This window comes from Mirounga leonina, unplaced genomic scaffold (assembly GCF_011800145.1).
Source record: "Mirounga leonina isolate KUSES-001 unplaced genomic scaffold, KU_Mleo_1.0 Mir_92, whole genome shotgun sequence".
Lineage (NCBI taxonomy): Eukaryota > Metazoa > Chordata > Mammalia > Carnivora > Phocidae > Mirounga > Mirounga leonina.
In genome coordinates this window covers 8,932,800-8,950,756 of record NW_023270852.1, presented here as the reverse complement: position 1 = coordinate 8,950,756, position 17,957 = coordinate 8,932,800, and the positions used below count along the sequence as shown (strand labels likewise).

Sequence of the window (17,957 nt, the reverse complement as noted above, 5' to 3'; positions counted from 1 at the left end):
TTCATTGAAAAAAAGAAAGATATCTAATTGTTCCAGCACCACTTGTTGAAAGGACTTTACTTTTTTTTGCATCTTTATCAAAAACCAGTTGTCATTGTATTTATTTCTCTACTCTCTATTCTGTTCCATTGATCTGTTTGCTTTTCTCATGGCCAATGTCACACTATCTGGATAATTATAGCTTTGTAAAGCGTCTTGAAATCAGGTAGTTTTGGACCTTCAACTTTGTTGTTGTTGTTGTTCTTCTTCTTCTTCCCTGCTCCCCAATCAGAAGACCCATTTATTACTCTAGAGTTGTGAAGGTCTCTTTGCAGTTATTGCAGTGTTTATGGCCCTGCCCAGGGCCCATACCCAATCTTCAAGCTACTTGGCAAGTAAAATCAAAAGGCTGCCTGGTGAGTGTGGAGTCAAAGCAAGATCAAAAGAATGACTTGGAGAGTCATTCACCCAAGCCCTGGAGAAACCAGGATGGTCCTCTTCTTCAAAGCTGTTTGGCTATTCTGGGTCCTTGTTAATTTCACATTCCTTTTACAAAGAGATTTTCAAGTTCTGCAAAAACAAAACAAAACAAAAGCCTGCTGCGCTTTTAATTAGGATGGTGTTGAATCTATAGATCAATTTGGGGAGAGTTGACTCTTGTTAATGTTGCGCTTTCCACCTATAAACGTGATATATCTTTCTGTTTATTTAGATCATCTTTCATTTCTCTCAGGCGTATTTTGTAGTTTTCAGAGTATAAGTCTTTCACCTCTTTTATAAGATTTATCCTGAAGTATTGCATATTTTTCAATGATACTGTAAATAGTATATTTTTCAATTTCCAATAGTTAATTAATTGTCAGTGTATAGCAATGCAGGTATTTTTTTTTTTTGCTGTAGTCATATATAGAACATAAAATTAGCCATTTCCTTGATTTCTAAGTGTACAGTTCAATGGCATCAAGTACATTCACAGTGTTGTGCAACCATCACCACTATTTCCAAATCTTATTCATCACTCCAAACAAACACTTTGTACTTACTACGAAGTAACTCCTCACTGGCCCCTCTCCCTAGCCCCTGGTAACCTCCAATTTCCTTTCTGTCTTTATGAAGTTTCCTATTCTAGATATTACATGTAAGTGGAAGCATACAGTATTTTTCCTTTTGTGTCTGGCTACTTCACCTAACATGATGTCTTCAAGGTCCTTCCATGTTGTAGCGTATGTGAGTACATCTTTCCCTTCTTGACTGAATAATATCACACTGTGTGCATGGTTTGTTTCTCCCTTACTCTTTTTTTTTTTTTAAGATTTGTTTATTTATTTATTTGACAGAGAGAGAGAGAGACAGCGAGAGCAGGAACACAAGCAGGGGGAGTGGGAGAGGGAGAAGCAGGCTCTCCGCTGAGGAGGGAGCCCAATGCGGGGCTCGATCCCAGGACCCCGGGATCATGACCCAAGCAGAAGGCAGACGCCCAACGACTGAGCCACCCAGGCGCCCCTCTCCCTTACTCTGTTGATGGATACTTGGGTTGTTTTCACCTTTGGGCCATTATGAAAATGCCGCAGTGAACACTGGCATACAAATATGTGTTCCAGTCCTTGTTTTCAACTCTTTTGGGTGTATAATAGGAGTGAAATTGCTGGACTATATACGAATTCCATGTTTAGCTTTTGGAGGAACCACCCAGCTGGTTTTTGTTTTTTGTTTTTTGGGGTTTTTTTTTTTAGATTTTATTTATTTGAGGAGAGAGAGTGAGAGAGAGAGAGAAATCATGAAGGGGGGGAGGGTAGAGGGAGAAGCAGGCTCCCCACGGTGGAGCAGGGAGCCCGACGCGGGGCTCGATCCCAGGACCCTGGGATCATGACCTGAACAGAAGGCAGATGCTTAACTGACTGAGCCCCCCAGGCGCCCTGCCCAGCTGTTTGTCACAGCAACTGCACCATTTTACCTTCCCAGCAGCGGTGCCTGAGGTTCCCATTTCTCCACATCCTCGGCAACACCTGTTATTTTCTGGTTTTAAACCACCCTGGAACTGGCAAAATGGTTTCTCACTGTGGTTCTGATCGACATTTCTCTGATGACTGATGTTAAGCATCTTTTCATGTGCTTCTTGACCATTCATAGATCTTTAGAGAAATGTCCATTCAAGTCCTTTGCCTATGTATTTTGTTTTTAAATAAACTCTTTATTGAAGTATATAGCCCGCATATGAAAAAGTGCACAAGTCATAAGTGAAGAATTTGGTGAATTTTCACAAAGTGAATTCAAGGTCTGCCTTGAATTATTTCTGCCCTCTAACACAAGGCTACCTCCATCCTGACTTCCATTAGACTGACTTCTAACTGGAGAGATTAGTTTTGTCTATTTTTAACTTAATTTAGGAGTACCAGGGGTACTCTTTTGTGTCTTCCGTCTTTAGTTTAACAGTGGATTCATCTATGGTTTTGCATGCAATTGCAATTTGCTCACTCTCATTGCTGTGTAGTATTCTGTGTGGATTTACCATAATTCATCCATTCCACTGTGACAGGGATTTGAGATGTGTCCCAGCTTTGGTTATTATTAACACTGGACATTTTAATGCATGTCTTTTGGTTGATATTTTTGGTGGTTTGATTTTTTTCAGCTTTACTGAGGTATAATTGACACGTAGAAGTTATATATATTTAAGGAGTACAACTTGATGTTTTGATATACATATACATTGTGAAATGATGACCACAGTCAAGCTAATTAACATACCCATCACCTCACATACTTACCACTTTCTTTCTTTCTTTTTCTTTCTTTTCTTTTCTTTTTCTTTTTTCTTTTCTTTTCTTTGTGTGTATGATGAGAAAACTTAAGATGTATCCTCATAGCAAATTTCAAGGATACAATACAGTATTGTTAACGACAGTCCCCATGCTGTACATCTGATCTCTAGAACTCATTCATCTTGGATGACTGAAGCTTTGTACCCTTTTGCCAACATTTCCCCATTTTCCCCATCTACCCAGCCCCTGGCGACCACAGTTCTACTGTTTGCTTCTATGACTTTGACTGTTTTGGGTTCCACATAAAGTGAGATCATGCAGTATTTGTCTTTCTGTGAATGGCATTTTTCACTTAGCATAATGTCTTCCAGGTTCATCCATGTGGTCCTAAATGGCAACTTCCTTATTTTTTCAGGCCAAATAACATTTCATTGTATATATATATACACCATATTTTCTTTATCCATTCCTCTGTCAGTGGACATTTAGGTTGCTTCCATATCTGGGCTATTGTGAATAATGCTGTGGGGAGCATGGGAGTGGAAATATCCCTTTGAGATCCAGATTGCATTTCCTTTGGAAATATATGCTGAAGCAGGATTGCTAGATCAGATGGTAGTTCTTGCTCTATTTCTAATTTCTTCAGAAACCTATACTATTTTCCATAGCAGTTGTATCCATTTACAGTCCTACCAACAGTGAACAGAGGTTCACTTTCTTGATAATGCCCTTTGAAGCACAAGTTTCTAATTTGGAGGAAGTCCAATTTATCTATTTTTTTCTTTTGTTTATGCTTTTGGTGTCATATTTACAAATTCATTGCCAAATCCACAGTCATGAAAATTGACCGTTTTCTTCTAAGTGGTTTTAGAGCATATATTTAGGTCATTGATCCATTTTGAGTTTATTTTGGTGAGATGTGGGTCCAGCTCCATTCCTTGGCGTGTGGAAATCCAGTATCCAGTTGTCTCAGCACCATTTGTTGAAGACACTATAGAATGGACGTAGCACTCTTGTCAAAAATCTATTGGCCATAGATGTATGAATTTATTCTTGGAGATACCAATATCTCACTGTTTTGATTACTGCAGCTTTGTAATGTTGTTTTGTTTTGTTTTGAGAGAGAGAAAGAGAGCATGGTGGGGAGAGGTTTTGTTTCATTTTGAGAGTGGGAGAGGGAGAGAGAAAATCCCAAGCAGGCTCCATGCTCAGTGGGGAGCCTGATACAGGGCTCGACGTGGGGCTCGATCTCACAACCTGAGATCATGACCCTGAGCTCATGACCTGAACTGAAACCAAGAGTTGGATGCTTAACCAACTGCGCCACCTAGGCGCCCCTATAGTAAGTTTTGGATAGGAGAAAAGGGCAAGGAAGCAAGACGTGACCTGTACTAAACATGTCTAGGGAGGGCTGGGACTCCCAAAAGAGTGGGTCACTGAGATGGCATAGAGGGGGCATTAGAAAGAGCTTGAGCTTTGTTATTAGACAGACCTGGTTCAAATCCCAGCTCCACTTCTTACTAGCTGTGTAAATGTAGCCCAGGTGGGAACATCTTTATAATTTTATAATCAAATTTTATAATTTGATTATAAAAATCATGTGTGCCACTTGTAGAAATAGAAGAAGCAAAGTTGAAACAGTTTAGAAGTGTGTCAAGTAGATAGTTACTTAATACCCTTTAGTCTCAGTGTCCCCATCTATAAAATCGGGGTGATGATTTTCTTATAGTGAAGGGTCACAGTGGGAATTGAATTGTGTACACTCTTAGGTAGGCTGTGAATTAGAAACAGACCACATGCATATCTACTCTAGGCAGAGTGAAACTCCTAATTTAATTGGCCTGGAGCTTATTGGTGACAAGGGGACCACACTGGCCAGGAGTCTCTACAACACATCTTGGTGCAGGTTTCTTCTGGCTCCTTGGTTCCCACACAGGACACGCAGTGCTGGCGATACTCTTGGCAAAGGTAGGTTTCTGCCAAGTTGAGGAAGTAGCCAAATTCTTATTGTAAAAGTAGCCCTTTGTACTTAGCGCTCACTTCACCATTTTGAGAGTACTTGACATTAAAACAATGTGTGCTTCTCTTTTCAAGATGTAGGCTGTCTTGTCACAAGAAAAAATGTTAGGCTCTCCTCTTCTTAAACCAACTTGATGTCCCCAAAGCCACATACTTTTGGTGAGGGTAGGGCTAGAGTGGGAGGGGAAGCTGCTCAGTGTCTGCATGTTCCCGAACAATGGCTGCAGCTTCAGCTTCCTAACGTTCCAGAAAGTTGTTCCTTCACAGTATTCAAAGCACTTGCACAGTGCATGTGTGACCTTGGGAAAGCTATTTAACTGCCGTGAGCCTCCGTGGCCTCATCACTAAAATGGACGTAATAGTACCTACAGGAAATGGTACCTATCGTTGGGAGGACTCAGTGACTTAATATTTGCAAAGCTTAATAAATATAGAGTGCTTGGGGCAGTGCCTGGCGCATGGCGAGTGCTATTATGTGCTGGCTGTGGTCATTATGAGCGGGCACGTAGCAAGTCTCCTCTACAAATATCAGGACTTTTCTGTCCAGTTGAACCTGAAAATTAGGTCATTCCTAGAACAGGGATAGGTGTGGTGGCCGAGGCAGGCCCTGCCCCAAGGTGGAGCTGTGTGAGGAGAGTGGGTAGGTAAGGGGAGGCGGCTGAGGCGCCTAGGGAGGTAGTCCAGGGACTGAAGAGACATGGCTGATGAGGACCTGGTGGGTACCAGTTGGGACCAATTGGGTGAGAGGGGCACAGTGGCAGGACCTCCAGGCTAGGGATGGAAAGCAGGGTCAGATGGGAATTCGGGAGCTGGGGACCTTAGCCAGTACCTGAGGCCTGGGTGACAAGGTTCAGCTTCCTCCGGAGGGCCAGGCATTTAGCCCCAGTGAAGAATTCGCAAGCACCTCAGGACACTGAAACAAACCCTTCCCTTAGGACTTGGACTCAGGCCACAGCTGTTGAGAGATCTCACAGAGGGAGCCATAGGGATGAGCCAGCTAACTCTAGTCCCTACTGCTGGTGAGTCAGAACCAGCAGAGAAGCTGGGAGGCACTGGGCAGTAGAGGGGGGCAGACCAGGCCTGGGGGCAGCAGTCTGACCCCTGTGGCAGGTAAGTTCACAAGCAGCTTATTCTGAGATGGAGGTGATGCTTTTCCTGGGCTTTATGAAGCAGGGAAGGATGTTGGAAAGAGCACTGCGAAGGGAGCTCGGAATCCAGGACTTCATTCTGGCTACTCCATTAATTCCCATTCTGGCTCTAGGCAAGTCACTTGGCTCTCTGCGCCTGTTTCTCCTGAAGTTGAAGAGGCTGGACTGCTTGACTGAGCTCTCTTGGAGTTCTGGTGTTCTGTGAGTACATGACCCGTGGCCTTGCTGTGTGTTCTGTGGTTGGCAAGGCCAGGGTGGGGGATGAGAACAGGGCAGGCTGGGGTTTGGAGGTCCTGGCCATGGCAGTGCCAGCTTCTGGATTGCTGGCAGGGGAGGCTGGGGTGGACACCCGAGACAGGTGATTGGAGGTCCTGCTTTGTTCCAGAGCTTTGGAACATAGCTACTTTTCTTCTGATGGATTTATAGCTGTATGGAACTAAAATGACTGTACCGGCTGGGGCAAATGGCAGTGGTGGTGCAGGGTCAGGGGAGGAATAGCTGTGGAGGAGGGACGTGACGGGGGCTGATCTGTGTCCCATGCAGCTGGTGTGATTGGGGCTCAGGGTGATAAGGGAGTAGAGACAGGAGCACGTCATGGAGGTGAGGCAAGGATTTCTTGCCCACACTGATGTTTGAAGTCATCAGGCAGTATGGTTTCTCAGGTAGAGTGACAGGATGCTTTTAAACAAAAGCAGACCCTGGGGGCAGGAACATCATTTCTGTGGCCAAAGGTAGAAAGAAAGGCACAGTCCGGAGGACAGTTTTTTTCTAAGTGGGGACTCTCAGGAACCCGTTGATATCTGACCCCTTCATTCTGAAAAATCCTGTGCCCTGATGACAGATAAATGTCAAGCCTGGGTCTCACCTGGGGCATTCTGACCCAGCATGTACTTGGGAGAGCGGCGCACCTTTTTTCTCCATCCTGAGCAGTGTGGGCTGTCCTGACATCGAGCAGTTAGAGCTCCTGGCTCAGCTGTGTGTTCCAAATCAGTGTCCCCCTCTGAAACTCCGGGCAAACGTTTTGGTCTCCCCTAATCTGAAGAGTAACAAAGAAAACCCTAGACAGGTGTATGTGTGTCTGTGTGTGCGCGCGCTTGGTGGGTGTACTGATGAGTGCCAGGCCAAGCTGTCGGGGAGTCGGTGGGCATTAGGGAACAGCTTGCCCATGCTGTCACCAGAGGAGGCAGATTTCTGCACATCTAATGGTGCTAGAGAACTGTGCCATCCGACTGGAACCTAGTGTCCGAATGAGGGCCCGGCACCCAAGAACCTTTGGAATCAGGCTGAGCCTGCATCAGGGTAACAGGGACCCAGAATTACCTTCTTACAAGGTCACATTCCTCAGCCAAGATTTAATCCCACCCCGGCTTTGCTCCTGGGCCCTCTCCAGCACTGCAGACCCACTAATCACCAGGCCAGGAACGCCCCAGTGCACCAAGAGGGCACTGTCCTGGCGCCGGCCCCTCCCCCCCCCAAGCTGGTTTGCCCTGGGTGGGACAGTCTGGGTGGCATTGCCTTCTCTCCACCACCAAGTAAGTGTCAGAGAGCCGAGGCGGTGATGGTCTGGGCTCCTCTGGGAGAAGGCTTCTGAGAGCGTGTTTTTCATGGAACTGAGTGTGTGCACCAGTAATTGTGTATCTGGGCTGTGGGCACATTGTGCCAGGGTGTGTGTGCACCACTGAGTGTATATGGATGAGTTTGTGCACCTTTGCAGGCAGCTGCCTGTGTGCCATCAGGAGTAGCGATGTGGACGTGTGTGTGTGTGTGTGTGTGTGTGTGTGTGAGATGTATTTGAATGGAAACAGGTGTGCTGGAGAGAATTGACTCTGGGGGGCAGGGCGAGGGGAGACTGGCTTGCTCTCTCCCTCCCTCTTCTTCCCCTGAGCCTTGGGAAGTGGGGGAGGATGGTACACCACCCCTTCCCCGGGGCAGGACCAGGTGCATGAGGGTCATGAGCCTGCTCCGCCTCCGCCTGGGCGGCTTCTGCACAGCAGGGGGACTGCAGAACCAGCGGACTAAGCAAGGCGCAGGAGAGGCCGCTTCCATGTGGGAGCTGATAGATGTCTGTGTGACCTCGGGTGATGAGCTGCAGGGGAGGGCGGCGGAGGACCCGGCCCATCCCAGAGGAGCTGGGAGCGGGAACCCTGCCTCTGCTACGAGGAGCTCTGGGGCAGTCCGGGGCTGCATCAATGTTGGATGAGCCCACGCTGCCTTCGCGCGCCTCGATACCATCTTCCATGGTCTCACTTTTAGTGTAACTGGAGAGCCCGGGGCTCAGCCCTGAGCCTGCCCCTGGCGATCTCCTCACCACGGCGCCACCCACCGGGGGACGGCAGCTGGGGTGGGCAGGCCGGGCCGGCTCTGGTGGACTGTCCCGGGACCGGGTGGGGGCCGGCCCGCCAGGCCTTTTCGGGCAGGGGGGTCGGTTCCAGCCTGGCCTCTCCTAGGGCCCCTGAGTCCTGGTGCTGGGTTACACCTCCTCTCGCCTCAGGCCACCTCGTGCTCCCCGGGGTGTCATCTGTCCAGCGACCTGTCCTTGGGGCAGTTCTGTCCCATCCCCCGCCTGGCTTTGGGAGTTTCCTGCTCGGGAAGGGGCTGGAGGGGCATCGGCTAGACGAACAGAGATCCCTTAGGGGAAGGAAGGGGAGTAGTGGTGACTGCGCAGAGCCTCCCACTGCAGGTAAGTGTCCGGAGCCCTGAGTGCGTGCTGGGAAAGGGGGGGGCAGGACTGAGGTCTGGGGGTCCCGACTGGCCATGCTCCTCACCACCCCGACCTTTTCTACTCCAGCCCCCGCGCCTTACGCCTTGTGACACCACACCCAGCCTTGCCCTAAGAGAGAGCGCTGGTGACGCGGGCTGGTGCTCCATCGAGCATCTGGTACAAGTTGGCGTGTTGGGCTGTGGCCTCGGGTGGTCCAACATGGACAACCACCGTGGTGGGCAGTGAGGTTGGATTGGATCAGCAGCCTGTTTTTGTAAATAGTTTAAGGGGACACAGGCATGCCTACTTGTTTACATACTGTCTTTGGCTGTTTTCCCACTCAGCCACAGAGCTGAGTACAGCTCAGCCTGCAAGCCTAGAATATGTACCATCTGGCCCTCCAAGAAAATGCTTGCCCACCCCGCTCACCTGTTCTGCAGTCCCTGCTCCTTTTTACCCTACACCTGGGCTGGTTCCCTCCTGCCCTCCTCCGCAGGCCCCACACCACTGGCTCAGCCAGGCTGAGTGCTGGCCACACCTGGGAACGCAGACTTTGGGGACCACCACTTCACATCTTATCACTACTGCTTTCTCTGGCAAGAAAGGAGAATAACTGAGGGCCACAAGTATTCCCAGGCATTCAGTAGGTTGTCTGAGAGCTGAGGGTTGAGCCGCTACAGCCCCCTTGCTTGACCCCAAGCTGAAAGCGAGCCCCTTCCTAGGCCGTAGGAGCAAGGTGGGTTAGCTGATGGTGAGCACCCAGGTCTGGCACCTGAGAGGCTGGGCAGGCCAGTTCTCGGTGTGGGCTTCCTGTCACCTCTCCCTGTGGGCCATGCCAGGAGCAGGTGACAGCTGAGGTCCCAGTGGAATGGTGGGGAGACAGTGCTGTGTGAACAGATAATAAACAGAGACACCAGAATGCTCTGGACGCAGCCGGGGCGCTCCAGAGGCAGGAGCCTTCCCCCGCCTGCTGCCTTAGAGCTTCCAGACCCTGGGGCCCATTGTGCCTTCTCTACTCCAAGCCTCAAGCCTTTGTGAGCGAGACTAAACCCTTTTCTTCAGTTCCTGTTCACACAGCTGAGTTCAGGGGAAGAGCAAAGCGGAGGGAAAGCCCAGGGCCTGAAGACAGAGCTGCACTCCCACCGCGCCATCACTAGGTGGCACCCTCGAGGCGCCGGCTCCTGCGGGGAGGGCTCCGCCTGTCCGGACACGTACCCTTGGTCTACTCACGGCCTGCGAGGCTGCGGTCCCCCACATTCTGAATCCCGCCAGGCCTGACCAGCTCTGTCTGCCCACTGAGGCAGCTCACCGATACCTCCAGACTCTGTACTTCAGGGCATTTTTACCTGCGAGTCCAAAGGGCTCATCAGCCTGACCTGCAGTCCTAGTCATTATTACCTGCTTCTCCTCCTCCTCCCCAGGGCTCCCTGGAGACAGGGACTGTCTTCCTCTTCGGAGCCCAGGGTCCGGCTCGGCAGGGAGGGTGTGTGGTGGTGAGTGAGGTTCACTAGGGCAGAGTGCTACTGTCTCTGCCCGCCACCGGAGCCGGTGTGCTGGCGAGAATTGACTCTGCGGGGCTGGGTAGGGGTGGGGGAGAGACTGGCTTGCTCTCTCCCTCCCTCTTCTTCCCCTGAGCCTTGGGAAGTGGGGGACGACGGTACACCACCCCTTTTGCTGGTGCAGGACTAGGTGCGGTGGGCTCATGAGCCTGCTCTGCCTGCCTGGACGGTTTCAACCGGAGCGGAGCTAGTGAATGCTTTTTTCCTATCTGGGTGTCCTGGCTATCCTGCTGGGAAGCCGGGTGGGGGCTGGGGGGTCCAGGCCCCTGTACCCTGGGAGGGGAGCTGGTTCGGAGATAGGAGTAGCCTTTTCCTGCTCTGGCCTGGTTCTGTTGGTGCCAGCATCCTAGGCTAGGGCCATAGCAGGCTGCTTGTTTCTGGGTTCCGTTTCCAGGCATACCTGGGGTCGTCTGGCACTGGGAGCAAGCACATGCTCATCAGGAGCAGAGGTGGGGGCTGGGACCCACTTTAGCATCTGTGGTGGCCTTGCCCCTCCCACCTGGCCCCAACTCGGGACATTCCAGGAGCCTCCCAGTCTAACAGGGCCCAACTGTGTGGCTGTCCTAGTGTCCCAGATGGAGGTTTGGAGGGCTGCATCTGTGTTGGGGAGGACAGCCACCCCCTCCCCAAGCAACTCCTTCTGATAGCTAGGGATGATGTCAGCAAGGGACCTCCGCCCAGCGCCAGGGCGGACGGTCGGTGTGGGTGAGGTGTGAGGTCTGGACCGTGCCTAGAGACTAAGGATGATCGTTGAGCGTCCCGCACCCACTGTAGTTCCTAGGAAGAAGGGTGGAAACCGTGTCCCGTTGAGTCAGCGGAGGCCAGGCCAACTTGTGCCCTTGGGTGTGACCCCTTGCAGACTCTTCTCCCTGATGGACTGACACTGACATGCAGGTGCCATTTCTCTGCCTGGAACAGGCTCCACCGTTAAGACTGGCGTTGTTCACTGGGGTAATTACTGGTTTGGGTTCGATTTCCATTCAAAACAGTAATCCCAGCCTGAGCTGGGTGTCAGATCTGAAGGCTGATTATTAGTAACATTTATCAACAGCCTCTCTCAGCTTCAGGCAATTACAGCTAATCTGCAGTTCCTGCTCCCTGTCTCGTGGAACTGCCTGCCCCTTCCCTGCCCGCCCCCTCGCCCCTCCGTTCCCTGCTCCTCCCTCCCCTCCCCTCCCCTCCCCTAGGCAGCCAGCCTGAGGGAGGGCAGGAGATGGGAGCCCCCTTCTGAGTCACTGTCACCCCCACATGTGGGGGCCCGCGTGCACGCTGGGCACCTGGGCTCTTCATCGGCAATCTTCATGTTGCAGAGTCTCGGGAAGTCTGAATCCGATTCTGTCAGAACTGAGAGGAATCCCTGCAGTTTGCAGAAGGCATGTCTCCTGGCTCCTGTCATATGATGTATTTTCACCTGCAGCAGGGGCCCTCTTGCCCCTGGACTCCTCTGCCCTCCCCTTCGGGCCCGAGACTAGCATGAGGCATGTCTCCTGGCTCCTGTCATATGATGTATTTTCACCTGCAGCAGGGGCCCTCTTGCCCTTGGACTCCTCTGCCCTCCCCTTCGGGCCCGAGACTAGCATGAGGCACGTGGGGCCTTTATTTACCTCAGGTACAAAATTTAAGGGACTGCTGAAAAGCTCAGGAATTGACATAACTAATATTTCAATGCAATACCTTTGAATATCAAAACTAACGCAAAAACATCCATAATGAACAAAATCAAAATGTGAATAGAGGATCCAACCCTTGATTGCAGGATTTGGCCTCACTGCCTCACACTAATTCCGGCCCCCGTGGAACCCTGTTATAGTTTAAAATTTGGTTGTTTTGTGTATGGGGGTATTTTTGCATTCAATTTGACTTAAAATATTATCTTGATAGCTGAGTCTTTTGGCACCTCATTCAGCTCCCCCTCATTTCCCATTGGGCCCTAACCCCTGTTCCCTTCATTTCTTCTTGTCTACTACCTCTGGTCGGGGCTCAGCATCTCTCTGAGTGGGGCCCCAACCCTGGGCTGGCCTTCTGAGGATGTGGACCTAGGGAAGGGACTGGACAGATGCTTGCTGGCTGACATCAAAATGGTTTCATGATTGCCGGCCTGGGCAGGGAAGGTGGAAGGAAATAGCAGGAAGCTACGCTGGCGCCTTGGAGGCCTGCTGTGTGGCTCACAGAGACAGCATGGATAAGATAAATCTTATCTATAAGATAAGACTCACAGGAAGTCCTAGCTGCATCCTTCAGTGTGAGCTGCTGTGTGGGATATTCAGGGGGATGTGTCCAGAGAACAGGTGGATGGAGGGTTCTGGAGTTTAGGAGAGGAGTGGGCCCACGATGCAGGCGTGGATGTTCTTGGGTTGTGGGAGGTGGGGGCGCCTGGGTGGCTCAGTTGGTTGAGTGTCTGACTCTTGATTTCGGCTCAGGTCATGATCTCAGGGTTGTGAGGTCAGGCCCTGCATCAGGCTCTGTGCTGGGTGTGGAGCTTGCTTCAGATTCTCTCTCTCCCTCTTCTCCCCACCCCCCACATGTGCTCTCTCTCTCTCTCTCTCTTAAAAGGGTTGTGGGAGGTGAAGCCCTGTGAGGGGGAAGATCACTCGGGTGCCTTTTAGGTGGAGTGGGAGGACAAGAGGCTGAGGACACAGGCGAGGAAATCCTAGAACCCCCATCAGTCTCTCAAAGACGCACAAGCACAGACCTGCTACCAACCCAGGGCAGGCCACAGAGAGCGGCAGTGAATGTGTTTTCTGGCTGTGGTTCCTCCAGATGGGGACTTTGTCCTCAGTGCACCTGGCTCTGCCTGGGTTGCTATAGTAACCGCAGATGCAGGCATACAGGGTCTCGGTGTTGCCATGGAAACGAGCAGCTGGGTGTCCCTGAGTGGCATGGCCACTGAAGCCTTGGAGATTCGGGCTGGTCCTGAAGGGCTTGGGAGGGGGACTGTGACCAGCAGAGAGGGTTTCTGTGTCCCAGTGAATCCTGATGGTGGTTGTTAGTGTGACTGTTGCCGCGGTGATGGAGGGAGACACCCAGGTGGCTTGTGGCAGCTTCAGTTGGGAGCTGAGTAGTGTAAGGAACTGCAACAGGATCCCGGTCTTTGTGTGCAGCCTGAAGCAGCACCAGCCTCCGGACTCCCCCCAGCCTTTGGCTGCCATGGAGGACAGGACCCTCTGCTTTCTTCCTGGGTTTGCACCCTTTTGCCAAGACAGGGGTTTTGTTCCCAGGAGGCACTCCCCGGCCCATGGGATCTCAGCAATCGAAGCAACACAGGAAGCCTGGGCCCCTGAAACGGGGCCACCGAGGAGATCGGTAAGCATTCGGCACCCCTGCCTTTAGCCCAAGGATCCCACCCTTGGGTCCTCCCCACCCCCCCACCCTGCTCGACCCCACCACTAGCCTGTCACCACATGGGATCCCACAGTCCTCCCACAGCCTCAGGCTCTAGACAGGTGAACAGGGAGGCTCTGCTCCTCCACCTGCCCCAGATCGGAGGGGTTTCCTCCAGCGTGGGAGCGAGGCCTCTGCCCTTGGTAGCTCCGTACTCCTGCCCTCTGTCTCTTCTGGTGGGCTTCTCTCCCCAGTCTCCACCTGACCCCCCTGCTTCGTCCCCGGCTCTGCTCATTACTGTCCTCATTCTGGGCTGCCTGCTTGCTGTCCCAGAGCCCGTCCACCCTGATCCCATTGGATTCCCAGCTGAAGTGGCCAAGACCAAGGGCCCAAGAGAGGCCTTGAGTGACCATGGTCTGGCCAGGCAAGGGGCAGGAATGAAGAAGTGAGGCAACAAGGGCATGGAGTCACCCCTTCTTTTCCCCCTCAGGAGAACAACCAGGAGGAAGTACTGGAAGGAAGGAAGGGAGATCGCTCGGTGAGCTGGCAGGGGAGGAGGGAGCACTGACTGGGAGAGGGCCATTCACAGGAGACTGCAGGGAGGTGGAGGGGAGGACATGGGCAGCTCGGTGGCCATGGAGCCCATGCGTGCTGGGGGTGTGTGTGAAATGGGGCCCAGGGGAGGGGTGACCCCAGGCAAAGGCTGTACTCACTATGGCTCTTGTGACCTTGGTTTGTTCCTCTTAGATCCTTCTGTGGTCCTTCTGCCCTGCTCCAGCCAGGTGGTGCTGCCCAGAGTCCCCAGGGTCCCGGACTCTGCTCCCCAGCCTATCCTGGGGGAATCTTGGCCAGGCCTTCCCCAGAGAAAAGGTGTCCTCAAGCTGTGGCCCGGCATCACTGAGGGAATTCCTTCCCACTGTCCACACGCCCGGACCCCCCATGCTACCTGCACCAGGCTGATAACCCAGGCCTATCTTCTACAGTCACAAAGTGGGTCTTTCCCAAGACTCCTGACAGGACCTCATTTGTTCTTCACTGATGTCAAGGGCCCTAGGATGTATCATTGGCCCAAAGGATAGGCAGAAACACCTTGTGAAGGAGGGGGCTCAGTCCTGGGTACAGATGAGGCCACATGTTGGGATCCCCTCACCAGCTGCAACATGGGGTACTGAGGGTCCCTGGTATCTGAGGAATCTGCCTGCCTCCCAAGGACCAGGCCAGAGACATACAGGGGCATCTGGAGCTCTCGTGGTTGTTGGTCCTGAGTCTCTGATGGGGGTTGGGATGAATGTGCCCTAAAAGGGAAGCTCTGTGGGGAGCCATGGGTCTCTGGTATGGCCGTGTGGCTGGGGCCTCCTGTGTTCTCCTTTTCAACACAGCCTCAAACCAGGTTGACTTTTTAGCCTAAAGAAAATCTCATGAAGAGAAAGATGGGAGGCATGGGGGTACCACTTGAGCTTACTTCAGAGGATCTCAGGAAGGAGGAGGAGGAGGGGTGCAGGGAGTGAACCCCAGAGGGATGACTCTGCAAAAGACTCTCATGAAGCTTGAAGACTTCTGCAGCCCGTGCATTCTGAGCCCCGTGAGCTGATGAGCATATCCTTCCTCCACCCACACCCGTAGACCATCTAGGCTGCAAGAGTCTTTGGGATCCCTCTGCCCTTGTGTAACAGGCAAACCGAGGCCTCAGGGCAGGGTCACACTGCAAGTTCATGGCAGAGTCAGGACTAGAACCCAGGCCCCCTACTCAAGGCTCTTTCTCTTCACTGCAGGCCAGGGAGCCAGCCTCGCTGGATGGGAGTCAAGGGGCTTATTGGGAGTGCGTGGTCTTTTGGTTATGACCTTGCTTCTTGTGCACAGAGGCTCTGAGCATACTGTGACTGTGTATCGGGCTGATGGCTAGCTCGCAAGCACTCCTGGCCATCCTGGGTTTCTGGGATTTGGTGCCCCTTACGCCAGGCTCTCAACACCACTCCGGCTCTTCCATGTTTAAAGGCTCTGCCAATATCTCTTAAAAACTATGTAATTCAGGCGCCTGGGTGGTTCAGTTGGTTAAGCGACTGCCTTCGGCTCAGGTCATGATCCTGGAGTCCCTGGATCGAGTCCCGCATCGGGCTCCCTGCTCGGCAGGGAGTCTGCTTCTCCCTCTGACCCTCCCCCTTCTCATGTGCTCTCTCTCATTCTCTCTCTCAAATAAATAAATAAATCTTTAAAAAAAAAAAAAAACTATGTAATTCAAGATGGTGCCAGCAAGCATGATATTTCACCTGTGGTCAGTCCTGTAAGGGCACACGAGGCTATAACTAGAAGGACAAGGGAGGTGAGGAGCCAGGCAGCCTCAGGGATGAAGGCTGAGTTATAAGGCTATATCTCTGCAGGCTGGCAATAGTCGTAATTAAGGGCAAAGTTAGATGATCCAGCTATGTAGGGACCCAGACAGCAAAAGAATTTTGTCACAGTGTTTTTGTCCTAGGTTCTACCATCATCCCAGGAGCTTCCATGTCTACGAAGACAGCTCCTCCAAACCCTGGCTTCTGAGTTACTTGTCTTCAACTCACTGACTGTCACCTCTGTTTCAGCAACCCATTTCCATGATCTGGTTATCATTTGAAACCATTCCGCCTCTCAAGTTTTAATCTCCGTATACCTCCTATGTGCTCTGTCTCCCTTGCCTCCACCATATCTGTTCATAGAGACCTTCAGGCTCCTGCCTCTTACTTTTTCCCCTCACCCCGAATCAGCTCTTGTTCCCCTCCAATCTGGATGCTATGGCCTCTTGCTTGAACTGCTCACCATTCACCACCTGGCCCCGTAGCCTCCCACCCCACCCCTAGAACGTGGTAACTGCCTGACTTCTCCAGTCCTGGCTTATTATAAGGCTGAGATGGGGGATGGGAATCCCTTCATGAATTGACACTTGTCCAACTTCATGGTCCACAGCCTCAACTGAGCCCCCAGCAGTGCCCAGCAGTCCTGCTGCCTACGTCTACTCCAACCGCACCGCCCCCCCAGCTATTTCAGAGCTCTCACATACCCCTCTGCTTTTCCACACCACAGCTTCCCCACTCACTCCCAGCAGCTGACCTAAACACTCTCTTTATAAGGAAAAGAAAACTTAGCAGGAGGTAATTTTTTTAACCTCTGCCCTGGGCTCCAAACTGACCTGCATCCATGTCTATCCATGCCTCTGGCCCCCATTATACTGAGAGATAGACGTCCCTCTTCCAGTTAGCCTCTCCACAGGAGATCTGGTAACTCTTCCCTCAACCCCTGCCCGAGTACCCTCTTCTGTTGCTCATTCCTTGTACCCTGGATCTTCATCGTCTCCACTCTCCTGACTCTTTCCATTGTAACCCAGTTAAGAAACAAAACAAAAATACCTTGACTTTATAACTTCCTCTGTCTCCTACTCTTCTCAGCCAAGGCTGTTGAAATCAAAATCTGGGTTTATTATCTTCATCTCCTCAACTCCTGCTCAATCCACTGGCTTCTGTTCCCACTATCCCCGTATCTCCACTGATTCTTTCGGTAAATCCTGCTGCAGCCTACGAGGTCCTAGTTTATCTCAGCAGCATTTGATGTAGTTGAGCACACTCTGCCTTTTGGAACCCTCTTCTCTGGAGTTCCATGACCTCACACTCTCCTTTTCTGCCTCCTATTCTGACAGTTATTTCTCTGTTTGTTTCTTGAGAGTTTCTTCTGATCACCCTGGCAGTGCTAAAGTGGCCCAGCATTCTGTCTGGATGTCTTTTCTCCCTTACACTTGTTTCTGCTCATCTGACTGTCGTGGCTTCAGCTTCCATCTCTAAGCTGATGACTACAGCTGCTACCTAGATATTTCTCCTTCATTTCATTTTTTCTTTTCCGATCTATCACTTTTTGCATCATGTGTTTAAGCTCTGTTCCTAGGTGCATAAACATTTAAGGTTGTTATATCCTTTTGAGAAGTTAATCCCTTCATTAATATAAAATGTTCTTCATCCCTGGTAATATTTCCAGTTGGTCTGTGTAATCACTCTGGCTTTCTGTTGACTAGTGTTTGCATGGCATATCTTTTTCTATCCTTGTACTTTTAATCTCTCTGACTTTATATTTTCAAAGTTTTTTTTTTTTAGAAAGCATGTAATTGTGTTATTTTTATCCAATTTGACAAATCTGACTTTTTAATTGGAGTGTTTAGACCACTTACAGTTAATGTTGTTATCAATATGGTTGAGTTTAAATCTGCCATCTTTCCATTGGCATTCTATTTGTCCTGCTTGTTCTTTGTTCCTTTGTCTTCTTTTTTTGCTTTCTTTTAGATTGTGTGTTGTTTTGTTTTGTTTTTGTGTTTTTGTGTGTATGTGTGTGAGTCTATTTTATCTCCATTCTTAGCTTATTAGTTGTAAATTATTTTTTTGTTTGTTTTTATTAGTGGTTGCTTAGGGTTTATATTATACATCTTCAACCTTAAAATAATATTATACCA

The 17,957-nt window shown here is 50.7% G+C and overlaps 1 long non-coding RNA gene across 1 annotated transcript; it reads left to right on the top strand.

The window, feature by feature from the left end:
- The first annotated feature begins 4,606 nt into the window (after window positions 1–4,606).
- On the top strand, window positions 4,607–11,038 carry LOC118004011. Its single transcript, XR_004677469.1, has 3 exons — window positions 4,607–4,709; window positions 6,022–6,109; window positions 11,028–11,038. It is a non-coding gene; the product is annotated as an uncharacterized LOC118004011 (long non-coding RNA).
- Window positions 11,039–17,957: the final 6,919 nt, after the last annotated feature.